The sequence below is a fragment of the Conger conger genome, chromosome 9 (assembly GCF_963514075.1).
Source record: "Conger conger chromosome 9, fConCon1.1, whole genome shotgun sequence".
NCBI lineage: Eukaryota > Metazoa > Chordata > Actinopteri > Anguilliformes > Congridae > Conger > Conger conger.
In genome coordinates, this window is record NC_083768.1 from 38060067 (window position 1) to 38086240 (window position 26174).

Here is a 26174-nt window from a genome sequence, read left to right on the forward strand (position 1 = left end):
ACAAAAAGATTAAAGAATTATCAAAGCAGATTTTGCACTATGTGTAAACTCTTAAGGAACACGGTAGGATTCAGGATTGTAAAACAACTGTAGATACCAGGATTTGACAGAACTACTGTTCGTCCAAACTAGTTGATTACAAACAATTGGCACATGAACAACACTAAGGAAGTTCTGGATTGTGGAGACAGAAAGAGTTCCAAACGCTGTGCAGGAAGAGAAGAAACATGGTCTGTTCCATCCGACTCCATTGATGCAGAGATGCATCTCTTCCTGTGGACAGGTTTACACTAAGCAGGAAACTGTTAAACAACTGACCATAATCACATTTAATCACAAGTTTAAACGTTGCAAATCAGTTTTATTTCACTTCATCAGTTTTAGCACCAAAGCTTTGGGTTTAATGCGAGCCAATAACAGTAGGCATGGAGATGACTCACTGCTGATGAAAAGGGGAGTGGTATGGCTGAGCCTGAGCAGGTTATAGATCTGGTGCTACAGTTTTACAGTTTCCCTCATCGTGATGTAACAAAAGCACAGCCCAACAATGTTGAGGGAAGAGTAGCTTTTCTTTCTCACTGACAATCATTGTATTGATGAACGGAGGGATCACACATCCTTACAAATGCAAAACACAGATTTAAGTGAATTTATCCTGAATTTTCTATAATACGGTCATTACAATGAGGGAAATCGGGGAATGAGGAAAGTGGAGTACAGTGGCCAGGGGTCCAACAGATAATAAGACCCCCAATCCCTCAGCACATTAGTGACTCCTCCGGTGGACCACACACCTGTGGTGATGGATTAAAACGCTGAGGCCATGGGAATAGCATGGCTATAGTTAGCCATCCTAAGTAGGGCAGACTACGGGGAAAGAATTTGTGCAGCTAAAATAGACTACATTGGCGAAAAACTGTAGCCACCCCACATCCCCCCTGCTATTTGAACTCAGAATCCATCAGAGGCCATTTAGCACTGACCTGGACACAGTGCAAGTGTGCACTTCTATATAGTTAAGAGCCTAACGCCTCTTCTTATGAGAATGGATAGAAATGTCTCCATCGGGGTGAAAAGCCCCACAGCAGCACTTCTATCGGCAGTGTTTCAGTGCTCTCGTCCTCCTCTGCAGTCCAGCCCCGCCACTTTCCCGTGAGTCACCCGGGATGCGGCGTAATGGTGAGAAAAGTGCTGCTGTACCCAAAAACTGATGTGAAATTTGATTTAAACAGGCGGTGGCAGGGGTGTCTTTTGGCTCACTTCAACGAGATTCAGTGGAGATAGGATCACAGAACTGAGCCGTGGGGCTGCTTACCGCCCCTTTCATCTCCCTAGCGAGCTTACAAAAGGTGTATTTGTCAGCCGAGGCCACTGTACTTGCCATCCAAAAGTCGGACCCGGGGAAACGAGGCATAAGCAATCAGGATTTGGCTGTGCTGGGAAGTCAATCATTTATCAGCCCCGTCCCCCTGCCACTCTGAAATGCCCCTGCACTTCACAGAACAGTCCCAAAGATGTTAGATTTTAATAAGGTTAAAGAAGGTATGAATCAAAGCCCCACCCCATTTTCCACTGCACGGCCCGAGGAAGCGTGATTTATGGGCATCGTACGCCCACATCACATTACATTCAGGCGTTTAACAGACACTCCAGGGTGACTTACACAGCTAATAATCACTTCTTCCTTTTTTTACATAGCATGCTTGCATACATACAGCCAGAAATGCACTGAAGCGACTCTAGTTCAGTTCACGGGTACACTGACAGTGCGCCACCTGGGGTCAAACCTACTGGCTCTAAATCGCAAGGCCAGTTTCCTGACCGCTGTGCTACATATCTGTTCCCGTCAGGACAAGCGGGGGAGGAATGACTCCGCCATCTTGGAACAGCTCAGTGATGGGCACGGACTGGGCTCAGCAGGCCTTTCAGCTGTAATGAGGGCCCAAATGTGCACAGCACGAGTGCATATTCCATGGCAAGTGGGCAGGAATGAGAGAAGCAGAGATTTCTTTTTAATTATACGGTGGCATGAGTTCCTGTGAAATGTTATAAAATGGCCTCTGCAGCGAGGGTGAGAGCACACTCTCCTGAAGCGATAATGAGAAAATGGAACCTCTATGTTTTCAGCTAGCCAGCCACATCTGCACACCAGGAGTACTGTAGTGTAGCCAGCCACATCTGCACACCAGGAGTACTGTAGTGTAGCCAGCCACATCTGCACACCAGGAGCACTGTAGCCAGCCACATCTGCACACCAGGAGCACTGTAGCCAGCCACATCTGCACACCAGGAGTACTGTAGTGTAGCCAGCTACATCTGCACACCAGGAGCACTGTAGTGTAGCCAGCTACATCTGCACACCAGGAGTACTGTAGTGTAGCCAGCCACATCTGCACACCAGGAGTACTGTAGTGTAGCCAGCCACATCTGCACACCAGGAGCACTGTAGCCAGCCACATCTGCACACCAGGAGCACTGTAGCCAGCCACATCTGCACACCAGGAGTACTGTAGTGTAGCCAGCTACATCTGCACACCAGGAGCACTGTAGTGTAGCCAGCTACATCTGCACACCAGGAGTACTGTAGTGTAGCCAGCCACATCTGCACACCAGGAGCACTGTAGCCAGCCACATCTGCACACCAGGAGTACTGTAGTGTAGCCAGCTACATCTGCACACCAGGAGCACTGTAGTGTAGCCAGCTACATCTGCACACCAGGAGTACTGTAGTGTAGCCAGCTACATCTGCACACCAGGAGCACTGCAGTGCAGCCGGTTCTTTTACTGGATTTTGAAAATGAAACTGAAAATGAAACTGAAAATGATGAAAATGATGAAAATGATGAAAATGATGAAAATGATACATTTCCTTGCTGTAGTTGTGTTCTTATTTCCACTTTATTTAAAACAGTTCTAGGACTTCCTTTCCAGGCTAAGTCACTTTTTTTCTGTCTTTTTTGATTTAGAAGTGTGTGTGTGTGAGGGGTGGGGGTCGATTTACAGTAATTCACGTGCTCCTGTCATAATACTGATAGCTTTTCAATTAGTTCAGCTTACTTCATTTATGCAGACCCATTTCAGGTTGTCTGAGCAGTTCACACACTGCTGGATGGCTTATCTTTTCTGTGCACAATTAAAGCACAAAATTGCTTTATTAAAGGGAATAAATGAAAGTGTTTATCTTTTATCACTTTCAATTTGCATGAAGTGTCTTTTAAAAGTAAATCATTTTAAAACGTCCTTGAAAAGACGTTGAATAGTTTGGTTCTCTTTTGAACATCGGTTAGTTGATGGGAAAATGTATGTTTATCATTTTAATTGTAATTATTTTGGTCTGTAATTAATGCAAATAAATACTAAGATAATAGCACACACATTATTTTATATTTATTCAGAATAGAAATGATACATTTTGGCACAATCTGTTTGTACTTTGCAAAACCTTTGACAGATATAACAGCTTCCAAACATCAAATCCAGCTTCATTCTGTTCTTGCTTTTGCATTGATTCCCCATAGTTATTTACAGAACTCTTTCATTATTATTAGGTCTCCTTGCGTGCACTGCATGCAATCTTCCCACAGATTTCCCGAGAGATATTCATGTTGGGGGATTGTGCCAGCCATTTTGGAACCTTTGTCTTCCTCTGTGGTTGATTTTGAGCTAATTTCTGTCTCACTGAAATGGCCAGCCACTTATCAGCAGCATTGTCTCGACTGACTCTGGGATATTAGCTTCTAGAACTATATCTAGTTCACATCTAGTTCAGTCCATTATTTCTTTCACAGTGCAATATTTCCGGTTCCACTGGCTGCCAGACAACCGCAATCATAATGTATTCACCCCTGTGCTTACCAATTGGCAGGGTGTTCTTTTCTACAAATACTTCTCCCTTTTGTTTGCAAATGGTTTCAGTTACATTCCTATTTAATCAGTCCAGCGTACATTGTTCCCAAAAGCTTCTGGCTTAGAAGGATTTATTTTGCATACTTTGGACTCTGACTCATGTACTGTAATGGTGTCATAGAAAAGGCTTAATTCTCGCAACTCAACTCGTTTCACGAAAGCGATTTGTGATGATTTCAACTCACAGATCGCAATATGTTATCAAAACGCGGTTCACGAACATCCATCACTTGCAAAAGCAGTTAAATACACAAGCAGTACGCACGACAGATACATCGGAAGCGATTATTATTTTGGTCACCGCTTTGTCGCAGGTGATGTTACTAATGGATGGGATCTTGGTGACAGTGTTCGGTTTCATTTGGATATTACAAATAACACCTATCGTTACTATAAAGTGTAGGCTATGATATTAGGAGTACCAGGTTGACGTCATAGTTCAAATAAAACAAACCATTGAAATTACATTTTTATTTTACAACGTAGATATATATATTTTAAATATGACTGCAAAATTAATATTCAACCCTTTGGATACCCTTTATCGGCGTCTGACACCCATGGCCAGCCCACTTTGCTGAGGAGCGCTAATGCTGTACACAAACACTAAAGTTTGATAGAAAACCAAAAGGAAAGAGGCGGGGACGAGCTTACTACACGCGTGTGAAGCTTGCAATTACTATTTCTATGTGAAACATTCAAAAAGTGTGGGGGGGGGGGAATCTGTCGCATCTGGCAGATCTCAGCTCACACGTCGCAACGTTCATGAAACAGGCCCTGGGTCACTGTTGTGTAAGTTGTATTGTATTGTGGACTTCTGAGCAACATTTTCCTGCACTTGATTTGCAGTGATCTGTCTGGTTATGCAGATCTGACCAGTTGGACAAGTGTATTCGAGATTTTTCTTGGTCTTACAGATCTTGCCTTGACAGAAACTGCTCTATTTAACTTCAATTTTTTTTGACAATTTCTGTTGAAATTGTTATCTGTTATCTGAAATTGAAACTTTTTATTCTCTTGTTATTCTCAATTATCTTTATTGCCAAGTCTCCAGACAACAACAAGGAGTTTGTAGAAATGACAGATAACATTTACAGTCTGACAGATTAGAAAGTATTGAGTTTCTTCACCTGATTAACTGAAGGCTTAAATAGTGAATACACATTTCTCACCTTAGTAATCAGTTTATAAAAAAAATTTTTTTGTCACATAAACATTTTTTTGGAGCTCATGTCAGCTTCTGTTTACATAGATTAATTGTATGATGTCAGTATCTGCCAAACAGGAATCAACTGAAGTCAAGAAGGTCAAAAGAACGCTTATGTTCTTATGCTTATGAGACATGCCAGTGCATAACAGTTGCAGCCAATCACAGATTTTCATTTGCATGCCAGTGCTTAAGTATAATTTAACCCTCAGGCATCTTGTTTCCAAACTATTAATTAGCTAACTCATTGATTGATTTATATTAATTACCATAGCAATTATAATTGGCCCCTTATTTTGGATGGCTGGCAAATTAATTGCAGGTACTTACAAGAACTCTTTTTCTCTTAAATCTAGCATTTGCCTTTTAACACACAATGAAAAATGTCTACTCCTGAGGGAGGGATGTATATGGAAGCTCTCACTTGGTTATAATTAATGTTGATTGTGATTTAATTCAGCTGCCTAATGAAATGAAGGCTTGCAACTGGTCATGTGGATCAGGGCAATTGAGAATGTTCCAAGGTGTTATTGCTCAATTGCCAATAACAGTAAACAAGAAAATATCAATTAATATATTAGCAATGCACAAAGGGTAGAAAAGCCTGCATTGTGTCTTATTTCCTCATGTCACTGGTACGCCAAAGATTTAAATACACGGTACACACTATCCTAAAAGGAATTGCCCTCTTTGAAAGATAAAGCAAATGGCACCATTTCATACATAAGGCCCATCCACACAAAGAACGATAACAATAACTATAAATGTAATTTAAAAAATCACTTGAATTCCAGTGGATGGCGGAGTCATCGCCACAACTGTAACGACAACGAGAGTGAGAAACGATATTGTTGGGACTACTTTAAGAGTGTTTTGTTCTCCAGCTGCAAGAACGACACTAACAGCCAATCAAAATCCAACCGAATTTACAGGGAAAAATGGCAGATGACATAGCAGAGAGACTATTTACAGAACATTATCAGTCACCAGTGTGGATGCTCACATCGTTGTCATTATAGTTATTGTTATGCTTATAGTTATTGGTGTGGATGGGCCTGTACATTTTCATATGGCTCACTTAGATGACATGCATACTGTGGTTCCAGCCCCGTGCTCCAGTTTGATACATACAACACATGCTTCCTGGGCAGAATGCGTCATATGTGTGCCTGAAAATGATTGCAAAAGGCTTAGTAAATCTGGCCCTAAATGTCTTAAATGTCTAATATTTCACAAAACCTCCACTTATTAAGTACCCTCTTTCATTCCCTGGCAACAGCTCAACATTTTGAAAGCGAGGTGCCTATTTCTCAAAAGGCAGAGAAGTCTTGAATTCTTTTTGTGTCTCACTGCCTACATCGAACTCTTAATTATACTGTGGAGACATCATTGTTTTCTGAAAAGGTGGCAGTCACAGAATTGTTTTGTAAACATTTCATACAGTTTTATGCTGTTGGAGAAAGCCGAGGAGCTTAGAGCAAATTGGGAAATGTTCACAGGGCCTCTTGGCCTAATCCCGGCACGGATGCATGTGTGGGCGGGAATGAGAAATTGTGGTTGCGTTCAGGCCAGGGGATTGGGAGAAAGGGTTGTTTGGGGGATGGGGGGTTGAAAGGATCACTGTCTCAGTGTTTTTGGGGACTCAGAACGCACACAAGCTTGCCCTTTTACTACTTAGGAACTGCTAAATTTCACAGTGACTGAACCATCATTTAATGTAAGTAAATATGTAGTTTTAAAGATGATTAATGAATAAATAGCAATTCCAATCACATATTTGTAGGTATGATATCAACCCCTGAATTCAGAAATATTTGTCCTGAACAATATGTTGCGTGCAATATGTTTCAGTATAATCCAAAAAAGTACATTTCAGTTGATTTAATTACTGGGAGGGAAAAATAATGTTAAAAGGCACAGTCATGTTGTTATAACATGCCTAGCATTATGCTAAGTATCATGAAAGTGGTTTGACTTTCGTTCAAGTCTTGAACAGATGAATATTTTGATTAATGGCATTTTTGTAAAAGCTGTACCGCCATGACCTTCAGTTACCTTCACTCTATATTACTTATTTGCAGCTTCCATAAATTGTGGAGTTTTTCTAGGCGAGTATGAATCCACATGTGCCATGTGCTGATCATTTCCACCTCAGTTTGTACAGCTGTATAAATTAATTGTATGCAAAAGACTTGTAATCTGTGTAAGTTACTATGGATAAGCGCATCTTCTGAATGCCAAAATGTAATATAATACATGCTTGAACAGAACCGGATGGCCTGGCTCCAGTCAGCCTTTGACTGACAAATAAAAGGCAAAAATGACTTTCTTCATTACCAGTTTGGTTAGAATAGTGGAAAATTGAAAAGGAACACATTAATATTCCAGCCCTCCAGAAAAAAAAGCTTAAATTTGGCCCAAACAGTGTGCGCTCTTCATTTTGTATTTTGAAGTCTACGTATCTGCTGTAGGCACACTGTAATACACCATTTTCTTCTGTCACATGTAATTGAACTGTGTAAAATGTCACAAGCTGTAAAAATCCAATTAAAAATCTCCAAAGCAGCCAGAATGTTGGGCGCATTCACACGGAGGCTGTTCAGAGGAAACAGAAGTGCGCAGAGCCGTTTGGCTGAAAGGGGAAGTGGGCACGTCAGATCTGAGGTGCTCGTGAAGGCGAAGTCATTTCCGCGGCACAGCCGGGTCTGATAAACGACAAACTCTCGAGCGGGTATGTTCCTAAGCGCTGATCTGATCTGCTCGCACGCGCACTTGATGAACGAGACCTTGATATGACGTGTCCGCCCAAGCCGGACCTTCCTGCCAGACTGCTTTTAGTGGCGCGCACAGCCTGGGAGACGGACAGTGAGTACAGGGGGTGTCTGGGGAGATATTCATCTGCGGCAGGTGACCTTTCAGGGCCTCAGAGCCACGGCACCGGCTACAGGCCCGTCTCCGCTGACGTCAGCCTGAGAAATGCGTCCGCAGCCCCGCCGTTAAGAGTCCCTGAGCAGCCGGAGGCTAGCGGTATCATCCGTCTCGAGGTGCTTTCTCCCCCCGCCTCCCCCTTCCTCGCCTCCGTAAAAGGTTAGCGTATGCTCCCTGACACTTGGCACCTCCCATCAGGCCAATGAATCGTTTTTCCGTTTGAAAAGGTTAGGGCGGAGTCACGCGCCAGCTCGCACTGGTGGGTCTAAACGCATTCTTCAAAGTGTGGCCCCCCTTCTCTCTATGGCGCTGGCCGTGAACCAGAACACGTGACCGAATGTTGAGGTTTCCTGTTTATTTTTATTCAAAAAGGTGCGCAAATTGCGTTTGTAAAGAAATGGTTACTCCTCCAGTGACGAGCTGGGTGGGAGATCTGGGTCAGAGGTCATAGTGAAAAGTATGTTTAAAAAATAGGTCCTTGTATTGGATTGGAATTGTAGTGCAATTCCGCAAATTCTGCCACTGCCTTTCAATTCTGCCGATAATCAGTACTGAATCAATACACCGATACACTGTGTATTATAATAAATGTATTATTGCTCTTATCATTATTATTATGTCATGAGCTACTTTAAATGACTGACTCAAAGGAGCTGTAGTGTTGTTTAATGGTCAGTAAAGATGGGACTGCAGTCTGTGTTCAATTCCCAGCTGTGGTCCTGCCAGTATACCCTTGAGAAAAGGGACTTAACCTGAATTGCTCCAATAGAATATTTGACTGTATGACTGGACTGTAATTGGTACAAATCACTTTGAAATGTAAAATGCAATCTGCTTCAAACAAACAGTCAATGCTCAGGGGGTCTGGATAGTGCACCGCTCCAAGCAGGTGAGTCAGCTTCAGCATAATTCCTATATGTACAGTCAAAGCCCATTAATATAGGCCAAGTACAATCAAGTTTCTCCCTTTGCAGCCAAGGCTCAATTATGTGTCAGTGGAATTAATCCACTGTGTTGTGGAGCATGGCCTGAAGATATTATGGATATTCAGAAACATTTATATTACGTTTGTAATAGTTCATTTTCTGACTCTGCCACGTCCTTTTTTCAATCATCTCTCATATGACTCCCCCCTTTTTTCATAGAGAATGACTTACATTAAAAATGAAGTCAAGACTACTCCCTGATTAACGTCTTTAGTCATATCAAAATGTCTTATTTTAATTATCTGCAACATTTGCTTGAACAGAAATTCAATTAGACCACATGCATTAGTAATGGGGATGGACGGTGAGAAGGTCTTTGTACCACAGGAGTGGGGCTGCTATTCTGTTCGGCTATTTGTCCTGTTAGCAAATGATCTCCTAAAGTACACCACCAACGTTAACCATAACCGCGGTAAGTGTGAAAAATATTGCAGTGTTCTGGCTGCTAGGGAAAATTCTGAAGTCACGAGGGGTGTACCCCTGCTACAAGAGGGAGATGAAGAATACTATAAGATGGCTCTCGATGAGCTGTGTATCTCCACCAACGCTATGCAATTGTCAAGACATACGAGGTCCAAGTGCAGAATATTCCCCACAACCATGTTAATACGTTCTTCCATGCCTAATTGCCAAGTTGCTTCGCATGAGAGATATATGTATGTGCACATTTTCAATCCTCTACGCCAAACAGGCCATTAGAAATGCCTGTGAACATTCTAGCTAGTGTTACAGTGGGCAGTTATCGCACCACCATGTAGGCAATAGGGATTTAACAAATCATCCGTTTTATAAATGTTTACCATCCCTTTGTCATCGGTTAATCGTGTAACCGATACCTCTTATGACCGCTAGGGGTCGTATCAAATTCAATTGCATTTTCAAACTTTATTTTGGGCCATTTCAATAGTTCCCTATAATGTCAACATTGTAAGTCAGATAATAGCCTAATTGCCAAATTAAAGATTTACATTTACATTTGCAGTGTGCTGTGTAACCGCACTGTTGTATAGCAGTCTGTAGTTAAATCCCTGCAGTTTACATCCAGGCATGCTGTTGGATCGCGTGTCATTTTTTGAAATGCATTGGTTTAAATGATAACTCTATGTGTTTTCATCCCTCTTACCTATGGCTTCTACCTGACAGACTTGATTGGCATGAAATGTGTAAATCTGCTGTTGAGAACTTTGTTACAGACAGGGTTGTGCACTCAAAATCCTGCCTGATAGAATATCATAGAATTGGGTCTATTGTTTCCATAGACGACTGGTCTAATGATTTTACTTTTATGCCAATACAATGTCTCTATACAATTTAAAAAAAATCTTATGTAATGGTAAACTTTGCCAATGCATTTCACTTTATATAGCACACCAAAATTAGCTTAAATTTGAATAACACTTCCACTTATTCAAGCAGATGTTGGCAAGCATCTCAAAGCCCTTAAAGCAGATCCTATTTTTTTATTAATGATAGATGCAGTTGTCAGGTGTTGACATTAATTAATTCAGCAAACTTCACTAGTCAATATGACACCCTCTCGGTTAGTGAAGAACACACATTTTGTGTGAATGCCTGGATGCCTCCCATCAGCAATTCCATACAGAGTACACAGAGTTTGGGTTTTTCAATTCAAGAAGCACAATTTGATACAATTCTGCTCTGGTTCTGTGTGGTAGTTAAACATATACGTATATGGGTTTAGCAAGTTCAACCACAATATTGGGGCAGAGCCATCAGGCACTACAACAATCATACAACATTTATTTGGTGAAATGAATTAAAATGGGACTTTCTAACCCATCACTAAAAGAAGGGAGTCTTAGATCAGGAACTATCCTGGTTTTACTCCTCAAATAAAGCAGAGGCTCTTCAGCTTAACAATTCTATAATTGTTCTGGTACAAAATCGATCTGCACTCTAGGTGAATGAAAAACAACTGGTGGTATTTGAAGTTGGTGGTGTTTCCTGATAATGTACATTATGTTCCTTGGAATGTAATGGGAGGAATTATAGAAAAGCAATTATTTCACTGCTATTGCTGTAGTACATTTGAAATGTGCTAACGTCTGGTACACCAGCTGTGTTAACAAAGTGGCCAGAGCGGAAGCATTTTTTCAGTATGCGATGTATAATATGTACGACACTCAAGCTACACATTTCCTCTATTTTTCAGCTTCATCAATGATTAAATTTTCTTTCAAGGTTATTTTACAAAGAGACGCGTGATAGTCCATAAACAGTTGACAGTGTTGACAGTGCTTCTTCAGTACGTGCGCACCCACAGTACAAAAGGTGACCAGAAGCCTTTTTACACATTTATAGCACAACAGCTCCAGGGGCAGTACTTATTCACAGCACTGTATGAGACTGTAATTAATGTCTCATGATTCTCTGTGCCCTTCCCCTACAGTACTACCATGTCTCTGAATGACTAAGAGGCATGCTGATCAGAACACTCATAACAGGCCATTGTTGGGCAAGCATCATGCTGCAAACTGCTGTCTGTAAAGTTTAAAAAGAAATGATGGATTTATTGACAGTATGACACTCAATCAGAAGAATATAACAGCAAACTTCTATCTGAGGATATTTTGTGCCTTCTCACAACACTGGGGGGGAAAGGTGTTCGGCATAGATAGATAGCGGGCTTAATCCTCAAGTGCCGTGACGTTAATTAGCGATGCCTACCTTCAGGATAATGTCTCTGAATTGTATCTGTGTTTGTAGCCTGAAGCTTGTCTGGCACTTTTGTGGTCCTTGTGTCAAATCAATCGCTGTGTTATGGTCTTCGAAAATATGTCTCCACCCTCCCCCCCTACACACACATACAAAATGAAAATCATTTTAAAGTTTAGTATCATCCCTCCCATAGGATTCTGCCATGCAAATGCACAGTCTCCATTCTCTAACGGAAACTCTGACACTTGTCTCACTCGTCACTGTAATTAGTCCGATTCCAGTGTCAATGCTAACTGGGTGCCTCTCTGATCGAAACAATGGGGCTCATATCCAAGGCCCAGGCAATGCACCGACCGTATCAGCAGACAAAGAAGTCTGAACACAATGCATTCAACTGTAGCTTTGTTTTCCAGCAAAAACTGAAACTTTGCTGAGACTGCTGGGGAATGCTTCCGTTATGAAATAATGTGCAGGCATAATTTAAATCATTTATGCAAATGAATTATGTGAACAAAATAAAACTATTCTCTGAATTATGTGAACTGCTGTTAAAAAAATCTGTATCTGCATGCGTGAATTTTCCACAGAAGCAACCGTGGAATATTTCACATGTGACATCCAGCTGACCCAGAAAGCAGGAAACACCATGTGGAATGATGGCACTGTGCTGTATTGTTAATATGCGATTGTGTTATTACCACAGATTTTTTTCATTCAAAACATTACTCTAGTTTTCCACGTCTTGAGAGACCCTTCATTTTTTTTTTTGTTGGAATTGCAAATAGCCAACCTCGTAAAGGCCCAGAATAAAATGTTCTCTTTCAACAATTACAGCAGCTACCACAATGCTCTCATGCTGAAAAAGTTAGCATTCTCCGTGAATAAATAAAACAGACTTTTACATTTATTAAAACCGCACCCTGCCTGGATGATAGCATGAGGCCTTTCATATGCACTTACCTGTGAGCGCTGCCCTGGACTCCCAGATAACAGATGCATTAAGGCCACTGTGCAGAAAACCTCAGCCTCCAGTGCTTATTACATCTCATGCACACTCAAATGCTTTATGCAAGATGACAACCTGCGTAAAGCCTTCATTAACACCTCCCCTATCCGCATCGCCCACAGGAATACCCAGTACATATTTTCCCGACACACCTGAAATCCTCAGCAACATGAGGACCACCTAGTCTCACTGGAGTTGCAAAAGAAGCATCCTTCATTAATGGCATTTGGCAGACACTCCAGAGTGACTTACAGTTGATTAGACTAAGCAGGAGACAAGGGCCTTGCCCAAGGGTCCAACGGCTATGCAGATCTTATTGTGCCTAAACCGGGGATCTAACCACTGACCTTGTGGGTCCCAGTCATGTACCTTAACCACTACGCTACAGGCCGCCTATTGAGTGGGCTACCAAAAAAACTACTCCCTGTGGGTCCAATTCATGGTCATACCCCTCTGCTTTCCCATTGGCTAGGCAAGCCCCGATTTCCAGTTCCTCTTGTTTGAAGTTCTGCTCCATTTCATACGTTCTGCTTTCATTTGAGTGATGCGGTACGTTAAGATGGCCTATCTAGTCTTCGGACCTTCTGTTACAATCACACAGGTTGCACTTCGTTAAAGACGGGCAGCCAAGCCTGACAGTGGGAGAAGGTATGGGTTTCCTGTAGGGAGGCACATGAGGATGAGTTGAGCTCGTGCAGATGTGATCAGCGTAGTTCTGACTGTCAGGGCCCGCACCTGACAGCAGCTCACCAACAGAAACACCCCTGCTCAAAATAAACTTCAATTAATTGGTGCATCATGAACTGCAGGGGGCCAGCTATCACCATAGAGACTGCACTCCGCACTGTTCGAGCTCAACAGTTCTAATTCCTGTTTAATTGCCAAGATTCAATGGTGGATCTTTCCCATCAATATTAAATGGACATATTTCTCAAAAGAGTAAGCACATATTATCCTGGTTACATCAAACTCAATGTCTTTAGGAGAATCTTCAGTGACTGTGGGATCCAGATATAAGGTCCACAACATTTTACACCTGTGTAACTCGCAGGCTGTCAATCATCCGAGTCATTAAGTGAGTTAATTAAATGAAGATTTGCCCTCAAATGAAAAAGCAGGTGCTTGCCCTTCACACACTTCCTTCATGATGTTAAAGCAGTATTAACATTTTCTGTCAATTAACCCCTTGATTACCACCCCCCCCCCCCCCCCCCCGCCCTCTTCTTGAAGCTTGAAAATGACATACCTAAAATAAAACGATTACTATTCTCAAACCCTTTCGACTACTGGCACAATCCTGGTCTCTGAAAGGTAACCATTGTTTGAGTCAGAATCACTCCAAATATTTCTATAACAAAGTTACAAAAGCTCAAACACTGTGAAAGTGGAAGCTTTTGTTCTCACTGAAAATATTTTCTGTTTTTGACTGGATGCAGAGTATTGTAGTTGTGGCTAGTGTACTTAGAAACAGAAATTAGCATTCTGTATTGATTTTTTTAAATCTATGTCTAGGCAGTTTTCCAAACAGGACATTTGGAGACTCCAACAGGACACATTGAAACTAAATGATGTAATGGGTCTTATGAGGTGTAAAATACTGCATTTTGCTTACTAAACTATACAACACTTTTTATCCTGAAAAAAGTGTTTGCACTTTTCCCCGCCTGTCACCCTCCCCCCATCTCTCTGTCCTATATTCCCTATCCTTGCAGCTATCCTTAGTCAGCAACAGATCAAGAAGATCATAAAAAATAAGTATAATAATCACAATGATACCATCGTATATACTAGTATATTCATTGAGGTCTATTGATTGAAGTTTTTCTCAAATACCCAGCCCCCATAAACAAGTGAAACACATTCCATAATTTCACATGCTATTATTCAAAAGCAGGCTGACTCTTTATTTAGAAGCATACTGATATTTATTTTATTTTATTTATTTATTTATTGTGCAATAAAGTGCAATATGAGTGTTAAAAATAAGAAGACAGAGTCACAAAATAATCAGACATTCAAAACAGAACAGAACCAAACAAACAAAACAAAACAAACCAGCAAACAACCAGATAGAGAGGAAGTATAATGATAACAATAATAACTGTGTGCTCACTGATATAAAATGGGATCAGGTCACTGAAAATGCCCTCTGTGTTGTGTTGTTAAAAACCTTTTTAGCATAAAATATCAAGAACTATTTTTGCCAAAGCACAATGGTCTCAGCATGTGTATTGAAAATGATGCATTTGGTCCACTTGACCAGGACACTGACATTACCGTATTTCCTGTAGTATGTGGATTTGTAAAATACAGATAAGGTGAGGTCCCACCATGCTTGTTTTGCCACCGCATGTTACAAAATAAGAAGGTGTTGTCGCTAAAGCAATGGTATCTTAAAATATGTTACACAGATAGAACCACTGATTTTCACACTTTCAAATGGTATATCCTGTTACCATAGTGATCGAAAATTGCACCCTGTAATGAATGCAAAAAAACCCTCACTGGCCCAGCCCGACCCAGAATCAACCGTAGTGGGGGAGGCTGTACGTATATTAAAAAGTCTTTAATATAGAGCTAGATAATTCTGAACATTAAAAACCCACCAATATTATTTGACCAAAAATCCTTGGATCATGGAGGCTTCTTCATATATGAAGAGTGCTGTGGATCTGTCATAATGAGTTGATCACAGACAGCAGAAAGTTTTTTTGTAGAGGGGTGCTGATAATTGTACCCACCCATCCCCGCCAAACTGCATTTTCTATCTAATGTGAACCGCCGGGAGATATTCGAGATATTGGTGATTATGGACAATGAGGAGTAATCGCCTATCATTGCAGTGACTAAGTAGACAACGTCTGGGTGTACCTTTAGTTGGAGTATAGACAGATAGCTAGATATATAGATAGAAAGATAGATAGATAGATAGATAGATAGATAGACAGACAGACAGATAGATAGATAGATAGATACTTTATTAATCCCGAGGGAAATTTATTGGGGAGAGGTTGAAATACCTAGAGCCCGAGAACTGGAACTATCTTGGGAGGCCCGGGAGCACGTTTGGTCTGAACAACAACTGAAACCCTTGACCATGTCTGAATTGCTTTTATGCATTGAGTTGCTGCCACATGATTGGCTGAGATATGTGCATTAACCTAATAAGCTAATATCCCCTTCCATCTTCCCAGTGCATAATGCCCATGCAAACCATATCCCACAGCTGAGAGCGAGAGAGCGTTTTATGTATGTTTTCTCTTGACAGAGTCTCTCTTCACAAAGATAGACCAATGACAGAAATTAGCCCATCGCAAATACACTCCTGGAGTACAGTACCAAACCTGCCAAAATATTCAACTGGGGAGCTCTTCCGTTTGCCTCTTACTTTTCAATCCCCTCTGCCAATAATCTAATTTCATCTCAGGATTTCTGCTGTATTATTGAGTTCTTAATAACATCCACAGCATACATACCAGTGGAATTTTAAGAGATAAGCAAAACATGATTCCTTGCAAGAGCAGGGCCCATGCACAATGATGATCTGCTGACACCTGTCGGTTGATAGTGGTAATGCACAGGCTCATACGAACAATTTTTGTTTGGCAACTTCCTGCAACTGGGAATTGTTGTTTTATTAATACAGTATATTAATGAGTCATAGCCCACAGTTCAGATGAAAGCAGAACATTGAAAATTACCTGAGTTTAGTGGAATTAGAATATGCACACTTTCTGTAGAACAACTCTATCCAACTTAACCAGAATTGATCGATTGAGTGTATTTGATAAATTCAAATACAGTACGCAGGTATGCATATGGTACTTAATCAGGGTGCTGCAATAAATCAAATGACTTAATTGTGGTCCTGAAGGCAGGCATCAATAGGATCTACATCCTATTGATGCCTGCCTTCAGGACCACAATTAAGTGTAAGGTACTCATTACACACAAAATCAACACATACGCAACAGATTACACATTAGAAAAACTGACTTAAAACAGTCATAGATATTTTACCATTTTTTCCAAGTGTTTCTTAAAACTACACAGAGTATGAACAGGTTGACTTCTCCCTAACCTTCTTCTTAGATTGGGCAGTTTCCAGTATACACAAGCCCTTATATTCTAATAAAATAAAAATGTCCATGAAAATAATTTGGACAGAGACCATGTAAAATCTCATAAACCATGAAAAGATTTAACTGCAAAATTCTAATAACAACAGGAAGCCAGTTCAACTCTTTGAAATGTTTAGAACTGAGACAGAAGTTTTAATCATTGGATTGAAAGTTTGAAATGTAGGCTCCCTGTTATAGAAACCTTGAGGTGATCCCTGTTCACATTTCATCTTTCAGTCCCATATATATTGAGCAGCTAAATTGGCTCTTTTTCACCTTAGCAACGCAGCTAAAATTAGACCCTTTCTTTCACAACCTGATGCTGAAAAAAAATATTTGCACATTTTTCTCAAGCAGACTCAATTATGGTAATGCTCTTTTTCTGGTCTTCCAAAGCACCACATGAAGATATTACTTCAAAATGCTGCAAGACTATTGATCAAAACGAGGCAGACTGCTCATCATTTCAGTTCTCTGATCTCTACTTCTGCTTGAATTATTTTGAAAGTATTAGCTGTTTTTAAAGCCCTAAATGGAGTGGCCCCATCTTACACTGCTGATTTTTCTGAGAAGGATATCAGCTCAAAGGTGACCTCCGACTTGCAGGGGCTAAACATTCGTTGCAAAAAAGCAGCTTTCCTTGTTTTTATGTGATAACCTGCTTAAGCAAGTTACAGAAGCACCAACCACAGCTAAAATGAAAACACACCATTCAAAATTTCAGTTCATCTGGATTGTGGTTAATCCAGTCTTCTTTAATCTTGGTTGTATTTGGTTGATCTTGTGTTCCTGATCCTTTAGTATTTTTACTTCCAGTGTGTAATGTACTGTACCATTTTCCTTTTTCCTTTCCTTATATTTTGATTTCTTTAGCTGTGTTTTCTGTGAAGCGCTTTGGGCTGCAGTAAAGTGTGAAACTAAGCCATGGCTCACAGCAGATCTGAGCATGCGTATACAATAGAATGCTCCCTGTGCTTAAAGCCATAAAATGCAATTACCTGCAGTTGACTTCCTATTTGTTTTATTTTAATTGCATGAAATTCCACAAAGTAGCTGTCGTTAGACAATGCGACCATGCTTCTAGGGTCTTTCAGAGCACTTGTTCCTAGTTATAGGTATGCACTTACTGTACCTCGCTCTAGATAAGAGCGTCTGCCAAATGGCAATAATGTAATGTAATGTAATGTTTATCGACTGACATTAACATTAGCCTGCCGATGAGCTAGCCAAAAACATATTTGCTAAAATTGGATCAAACACATTTTAAATAAAACTTTACGAAGAGACTATTTCAGGTTTTCCTACGAGCTATTAACACAGTCGAGTTCACACAGAACAGCCTGAAAGGTCTTCTGAAAGGGACTGGAAACCGTGATAGTCAGTCCTGCGAGAAGCATGAAAATCGCTTGCATCTAGTTGGAATAAGCATGGGTGTGGGTCCATGAAAGGTAACCATGGTCCACTGACATACAGGGAGTCAACAGTGTAAGTTTGAAAAACCTATATTTGTGCGTCATCATTATCATTTTGGTCTGGCCTGCGATACTAAAAAGAGATGCATGTAACATACAGTAGTAATGCAATTTAACTGTCAGGTATTCCAGCTAGCTACCATGTAAAATGTCCAGTAATTCCAGCTACAGATACAGTCAATTAAAAGGAGTGCCACAGATTAAATCCCATGTTTTTTTCCCCGGGTGTCGTTGTAAATAAACCCAAAAACAATCCCGACAATTACCTGCAATGGTTGACAAGAACACCAGGAGGCGCAGTCGTCCATGTCAGCCGTTTTGAAAGTTCAGTCTGTTTAATAGGCTAGTGGAACTAAGAACAACAAAAAACTTTAAATCAGGAGAACAAATTAGAGGTAGGCTGCATTATGGGGTCATATGGGGTCTCAAAAATAATTAAATATAAAGCATACACAAATAAGAAATGAGATCTACCAATATATAGCTACCAAGCATACTTGTCACAAGTGAGTCTGGAAACTGTCTGGGTCTGTTGGAAGCTTGGATATTAAACTCTATATAGCAGACTCACAATTGTATTTGGGGTTTGTGTGAATTGGGCTAGAGTGAATCGGAATCCCCAGGTAAACATTCAAGCAGCTTGAATCATGAATCTCAGCCTCTTGTGATGATGTCATAATAGGACCTGAGGTATCTATCCCAGCAATACTGGTCTCCCAGGGAAACGTGAGCATAATTTTCAAACAGTTTAGAATTTGTATATCTGTAGCCTCTGTGATGTCAGAATGCAACAGAGATATTTAAAGGAGCTATGAGCAGATGTGTGCAGTTGGGAAAAACGTGATTAACAAGAAGACACAATTACAACATAGTTCTGAGAGATTTCAGCAATTAATCAAATCAGAGAGGAGAGACCATCTGAGTTATTTACTGGAACAATTTGTTCCCAAACACTTGGTGAGTATATTTCTACTCATGGAATTAATTTTACATTCATTTACCCATGAATTGAACTAATCAAGATCTGACATTATTTCTGTTTATTTGGAAATATAAATAGGTCCACAAAGTAATTTTGGTTGCTGAATGAAAATTACACAGAAGTCAACTAATTACCTCAGTGGATCATGGTGCTCATAGTTTTTTTAATCTTGCAGGCTGCAGTTCGTTGCAGTTACACACCGGGGACCGGGGTTCGATACACAGTCCAATCGATTATAGAGGAAGGGGGGGGTGGCTTTTTATTACAAGTGTGGATGTCTTCCAGCATACCATTGGAAAGTAGCAGGGGAATATATCGAAGCGGGCTGGAGTATGCATAGTTGACACTACATACTGTATTTTGAGGACACAGTAGTCTGGGGTACGCCCACACTCCCCTGGAAATACATATATGCAACACAACATTTAGAGAAACGTTTCACCTACATAATGACTTTATTCTCCAGTGTACATAATCTACGTATGCAACAGTAATTAAGTAAGCTGTTTCCAGTCAGAAACGTGCCACTACCTTTCAACACCTGCATTGATGATGGCCACAAACATGCTGACGGCACACAAGGGGCACTTTACTCGGTACCAAGCAGCCTAGAATTGTAATACATTTTAGCATCTTGTGGTGATGTCATAATGCCCAGAATTGTTGATCAAAACAATACTAGTCTCCCAGGGAAACGTGAGCATCATTTTCAAAAAGTTTAGAATTTGTATATCTGTAGCCTCTGTGATGTCAGAATGCAACAGATATATTTAAAGGAGCTATGAGCAGATGTGTGCAGTTGGGGAAAAAGCAATTAACAGGAGAAGACACGATCACACATATACAGTGTTAAGTGTGACAGTTGGGGAAAAAGCAATTAACAGGAGAAGACACGATCACAACATAGTTCTGAGATAATTCAGCAATTAATCAAATCAAGACAGACCATCTGAATTCAGAGTTATTTACTGGAACAATTTCTTCCCAAACACTTGGTGAGTATATTCCTACCCATGGAATTCATTTTACATTCATTTACCCATGAATTGAACTAGTCTTCAATGACAATATTTCTGTTTATTCAGAAATCTATACAATAATATGTAAAAGTGAAATTAATGAAAGGCTCAGGCAGTAATTTTAGTTGCTGAATGAAAATGAGACAGATGGCAACTAATACCATGGTGGATTGTGGTACTGGAGTTTTTGATGGCATCTTGGTAAATAAAATTAAAATAAATATTTAGCTAAATATTTAACTAAATGTACAAAATGTATGAAACATTCAGCTAAAAGTATGAAACATTTAGCCAAATGTGTGATAATAGATATTGAGCTCAAGGTTTTACATACAGTGCATCCAGAAGGTATTCACAGCGCTTCACTTTTCCCACATTTTGTTATGTTACAGCCTTATTCCAAAATGGAATAAATTCTTTTTTTTTCCTCAAAATTCTACACACAACACCCCATAATAACAACATGAAATAAGTTTTTGCAAATTTATAAAAAATAAAAAACAAAGAAATCACATGTACATAAGTATTCACAGCCTTTGCTCAATACATTGTTGATGCACCTTTGGCAGCAATTACAGCTTCAAGTCTTTTCAATATGATGCCACAAGCTTGGCACACCTATCTTTGGGCAGTTTCGCCCATTCCTCTTTGCAGCACCTCTCAAGCTCCATCAAGTTGGATGGGGAATGTCGGTGCACAGCCATTTTCAGATCTCTCTGGAGATGATCGGATTCAAGTCTGGGCTCTGGCTGGGCCACTCAAGGACATTCACAGAGTTGTCCTGAAGCCACTCCTTTGATATCTTGGCTGTGTGCTTAGGGTCATTGTCCTGATGAACCGTCACCCCAGTCTGAGGTCAAGAGCGCTCTGGAGCAGGTTTTCATCCAGGATGTCTCTGTACATTGCTGCATTCATCTTTCCCTCAATCCTGACTAGTCTCTCAGTTCCTGCCGCTGAAAAACATCCCCACAGCATGATGCTGCCACAACCATGCTTCACTGTAGGGATGGTATTGGCCAGGTGATGAGTGGTGCCTGGTTTCCTCCAAACATGACACCTGGCATTCACACCAAAGAGTTCAATCTTTGTCTCATCAGACCAAAGAATTTTGTTTCTCATGATCTGAGAGTCCTTCAGGTGCCTTTTGGCAAACTCCAGGCGGCCTGCCATGTGCCTTTTACTAAGGAGTGGCTTCCGTCTGACCACTCTACCATACAGGCCTGATTGGTGGATTGCTGCAGAGATAATTGTCCTTCTGGAAGGTTCTACACTCTCCACAGAGGAACGCTGGAGCTCTGACAGAGTGACCATCGGGTTCTTGGTCACCTCACTGACTAAGGCCCTTCTCCCCCGATTGCTCAGTTTAGACGGGCGGCCAGCTCTAGGAAGAGTCCTGGTGGTTCCGAACTTCTGCCATTTACGGATGATGGAGGCCACTGTGCTCATTTGGACCTTCAAAGCAGCAGACATTTTTCTGTACCCTTCCCCAGATTTGTGCCTTGAGACAATCCTGTCTCGGCGGTCTACAGACAATTCCTTTCACTTCATGCTTGGTTTGTGCTCCGACATGCACTGTCAACTGTGGAACCTTATATAGACAGGTGTGTGCCTTTCCAAATCATGTCCAATCAACTGAATTTACCACAGGTGGACTCCAATTAAGCTGTAGAAACATCTCAAGGTTGATCAGTGGAAACAGGATGCACCTGAGCTCAATTTTGAGCTTCATGGCAAAGGCTGTGAATACTTATGTACATGTGATTTCTTAGTTTTTTATTTTTAATAAATTTGCATGTGTTGTGTGTAGAATTTTGAGGGAAAAAATGAATTTATTCCATTTTGGAATAAGGCTGTAATATAACAAAATGTGGGAAAAGTGAAGCGCTGTGAACACTTTCCGGATGCACTGTATTTAGCTAAATGTTTTTTTGTAGTACATTTAGTTATATATTTAGCTAAATATTTTGTACACATGTGTTTGTCTTTGATCTATGCCTACAAATTTGTAGCTACTTAGCTGGTAGCTGAGATTATGGCCACAGGAAACCTAGCTAAATGAGGACAGAATATAATACATACTATCTTTAAAAACAAATTTTGCATACAAATGTAATAGGTTAGTCAATCTCCTATAGGTGGACTGAGGGAGTCAAAGGGGATAAACAATTTAATAATTAAATTGACTATTAAATGTATAAAACTGTACCCAACTAGGTTAGCTTGCAATTTACAGTTGTTACTCTTTAGCATAACATGCATTAATCATGCCCTCACCATCTATGGGCCTCTGTCCCTGCAGAAAGGCCATGGAGCTGTGGCTGGCCTACACACTGATCGCAGCTTTCATGTGCCGGATCACCTGGCTCGTCTTCAACAAGACATCTGTCCTTGAGAGGGTTACCCAGTGGAGAAAAGAAAGAGCATAAGTACAGAAAGAAAAGAAAAAGTAGCTTAATTTCTTCAAAAGAAAAGAGCTAGGACAGGTGGATGTGACATTCCTAACTGCAGTACAGGTGAGGATGTCCCTCTGGACACCAAGAGAGCAAGAGCTGCAGATCTCCTTGCCATATGGAACGTATTGAGAATACCTTAGATGTCTGTCAATCAGCACAGAAAAATGACAGCAAATCAAAATGGGGGACATATGTTGATGTAGAGTTGACAGATAAATTTGAGGTGTCAGTAATGAATTGCTTCCTTGAAGGTGACTGTGTGTGAAGGTCATTAGTTTGTAGAATCTTCTTGCTATAACGACTGTCGTATGTTTGTCTCCAGCAGACACTGGACTAGAGAAAGATTCTGCAAAAGCTAAGGCTGAGCCTAAAGTGCACAGAGAAGAGGAAAACGAGCGAAGGTAGGAGGAACTCATACTGATTGCCTGAGTCAGTGTGGTGATCTCGCCTCTGCTACTGCCAATTTACATTCATTTTATCCACAACAATGTAGTGCTCAGTTAGGATAGCGGCATCAGTTACAGTATAAGAGAGCTAATCATATCAAACTGTAGGCTTGAGCATTAGCCATGAGTCTCTGCAGGATCATTATAGTATGTTTGTCAGATAGTTTGTTGGCCTTCTTTCCCTTCCAAAATGTATGTGTTCATGGTATTGTAAGGTGCTTTGGATGAAAGTATTCATCAAATGGCATTTTTAATGGCATATTTTCAAATGCAATGCTGGAGCGTGTGCTACAGATAGGTATTGGACTTTAAGTCATCCAGTATCAGCATCAGCCTCCATTGCGTACAAGACAAATCAGCATTGTGTTGTAAAGAATGAGTAGTTTATGCACTCAATCTTTGATCTGCAGAGCTGTCAGGAGAAACTCACCAAACTATTTCTCAACTGAAGCTGGGGCACAAAATTATTATCACTAAATTATCATCACACATATAAAGTGTAAAGTGTGACTTTAAAGGTATCAGTTGTAAGTGGTGACTCTTGGCTAAGCAATTACTGCAGGTGAAATAAAGTGACTTCCACCGCATTGTTCCATAAATATTAAACCATTTTCAGGTATTTAAAAGTTCATTGCAATTTCGTTTTCGTAAATATTCCTATACACTTTTCCCAGTGACTTTGCTGAAGGCTTTGTCTGCTAATGATATCACCTACTACTCAGCTACAACGTGGGCCTATTTCAGTGAAAATTTCAATAAATTCCAGGTGTAGAATCTGTGAGAAATAAATAGTAAAACGTGTAATGTCTGCTCTAAAAGCTTCAAATGTACTGTCTTGTGCACTAGGTGGCAGTAAAAGACAGTTGTTGTGATTTAACGTAGCCTATTACGTTTTATAGAAAGACAACAAGAAAGGCTTGTAATTTAGTATAATTTCCACGTTTTACAGCCTGCGTGTCTCCTAGGTCAGCTTGGATCTTAATTTAGCCCATTTCAAAATTACTTGCCCTTTAGTCGGCTTGGTGGTTTGAAATGGCCTGGTCGTCTTGTAATTTAAATGTGCGCATTTTCCCTAGTTAAAGTGATTTTGTAAATATGAAAATAATTGTAAAATATTTGTTTTATTTGTATAATGTGGATTCACAATATTATTATTATTATTAGTAGTAGTAGTAGTAGTAGTAGTAGTAGTAGTAGTAGTAGTACATAAACTATACAATAGGCTGAACTATTGTTTTCACGTACATCACTGGAGCTCGTGGGACGGCTCAAAAACGTTTTCAGTCGTTCTCAAAGGCGCGGAGGTATGCTGTTTGCACGGTAACTTATTTAATCGTTAGCCTCACAGATGCGCTCATTTTCTCTCCCGTGATCTTCCAGCCACCCGCAATATCGCCGGATTGTTTTGTGAAAGATAAGCCTGCGACAGAGAGCGGTCTCACCGTAATTGCGAGAGACAGAACCGCAGATAAGATTGTTTTGCTGCCCCTGCTAGGCGTTAAAAGTGGCCGAGTTATCTGGTTCTCAGAGCATATGCCCTTATTACTTGGTCAATAATGGTTCCATTAGCAATACCCAGTGCGTGGCAAAACGCAGGAGTGTGAGTGTCACGCAGAGACTGCAAATCGATGCTCGTGAAACTCTGCAGGAGTTCACAGCATGGCTTTTTCCATCAGCAAGATGCTAAAAGGCAGCGTGTGACCAGAATCCTGAAGAAACCGAGGACTCTTACCAGGAAAGAAACGTGTAATTTCATTTTGTTCCTCCCTGCATTATGTTGTTCCTCGCCGCAATACATTCATCATATTCATTTATTCATTCATTCTTTCTTTTTTATTTATTTATATTTCATGTTTACAGCATTGAAATGACATTGTTCTGTCTTTGCAGAGCTTTTACATTTTAAATGTGTTTGTGTCTTCAGAAAATGCATCAGTCATAACAGTTTACACAATGAATATACCAGAATCCTGTAGTAGGCCTATCTCACCACTTCCGCCCTGTAAATAAATAATCAAAAATAACTTCTGCAGTCAAGGAAGAGCGTTATCTTTTCTGAACACATGCACAATATTTTTTTTAATAGAAGCAAAAAGAAACGAGTTTCATCAGAAGTGGGGAGTTGCTCTGATATTTCTGCACAACCACTTTGCACATAATTGCCAGTGGGTCATTGCCGTTTCCAACTTGAACAGTTTTCATTGTTGAACTGAAACCTGCCAATTACTGTAAAAAGATCCTTCTAGACCAGGGGTGGCCAACCCAGACCTGGAGAGTGCTGGGTCAGCTGGTTCTTGTTGTCACTCGGCACTTAATTGATCAGTTAAAGATGTCTATTACACAGTTTCTGTACCTCACCTAACTGGCTGTTGTATTTAAGGTGAAAACAAGAAACCCAGTGGCTCCCCACAATCAGCGTTGTCCACCTCTTTTGTGTTACGTTAGAGCCCTCAAATTCTACACTTATGAATTACTTCACCTGGCTAAAACAAGGGCAGCTCCATTCCAACAGTATGACTTCACCCACGGGCACAGGGAGAAATCAGTCTTTAGAAGATGTAGAAAAGCCAGGTTGTTCCACGGAGTGTGTTTTGGCTAATGAGGGCGAGGTCTGAGCATTGCTTGCAGAGCAGCAGGAAGACAGAGGACAGCCAGGATGTAGGCCACGTCAGGATGTCTCCATGGGCCAGAACAGGACAGCCTGTAGACAAAGCAATGCTGTGTGTGTGAGCGCGTGTTTGTGTGTGTGTGTGTGTGTGTGTGTGTGTGTGTCTGCGTATGTGAGAGAGAGAGAGAGAGAGAGAGAGAGAGAGAGAGAGACCTTCTGGTTTTTACATTGACATCCATTGTATAGTAAACCTAAAAATGTTCCTTTGTGTGTGTCTGGCCTCCCTCAAAGGGTATTTTTAACAATGAGACTATCCTCGACAGGAAAGACTGCTCAGGCAGTGTCTCTGCTTCACAGTCTG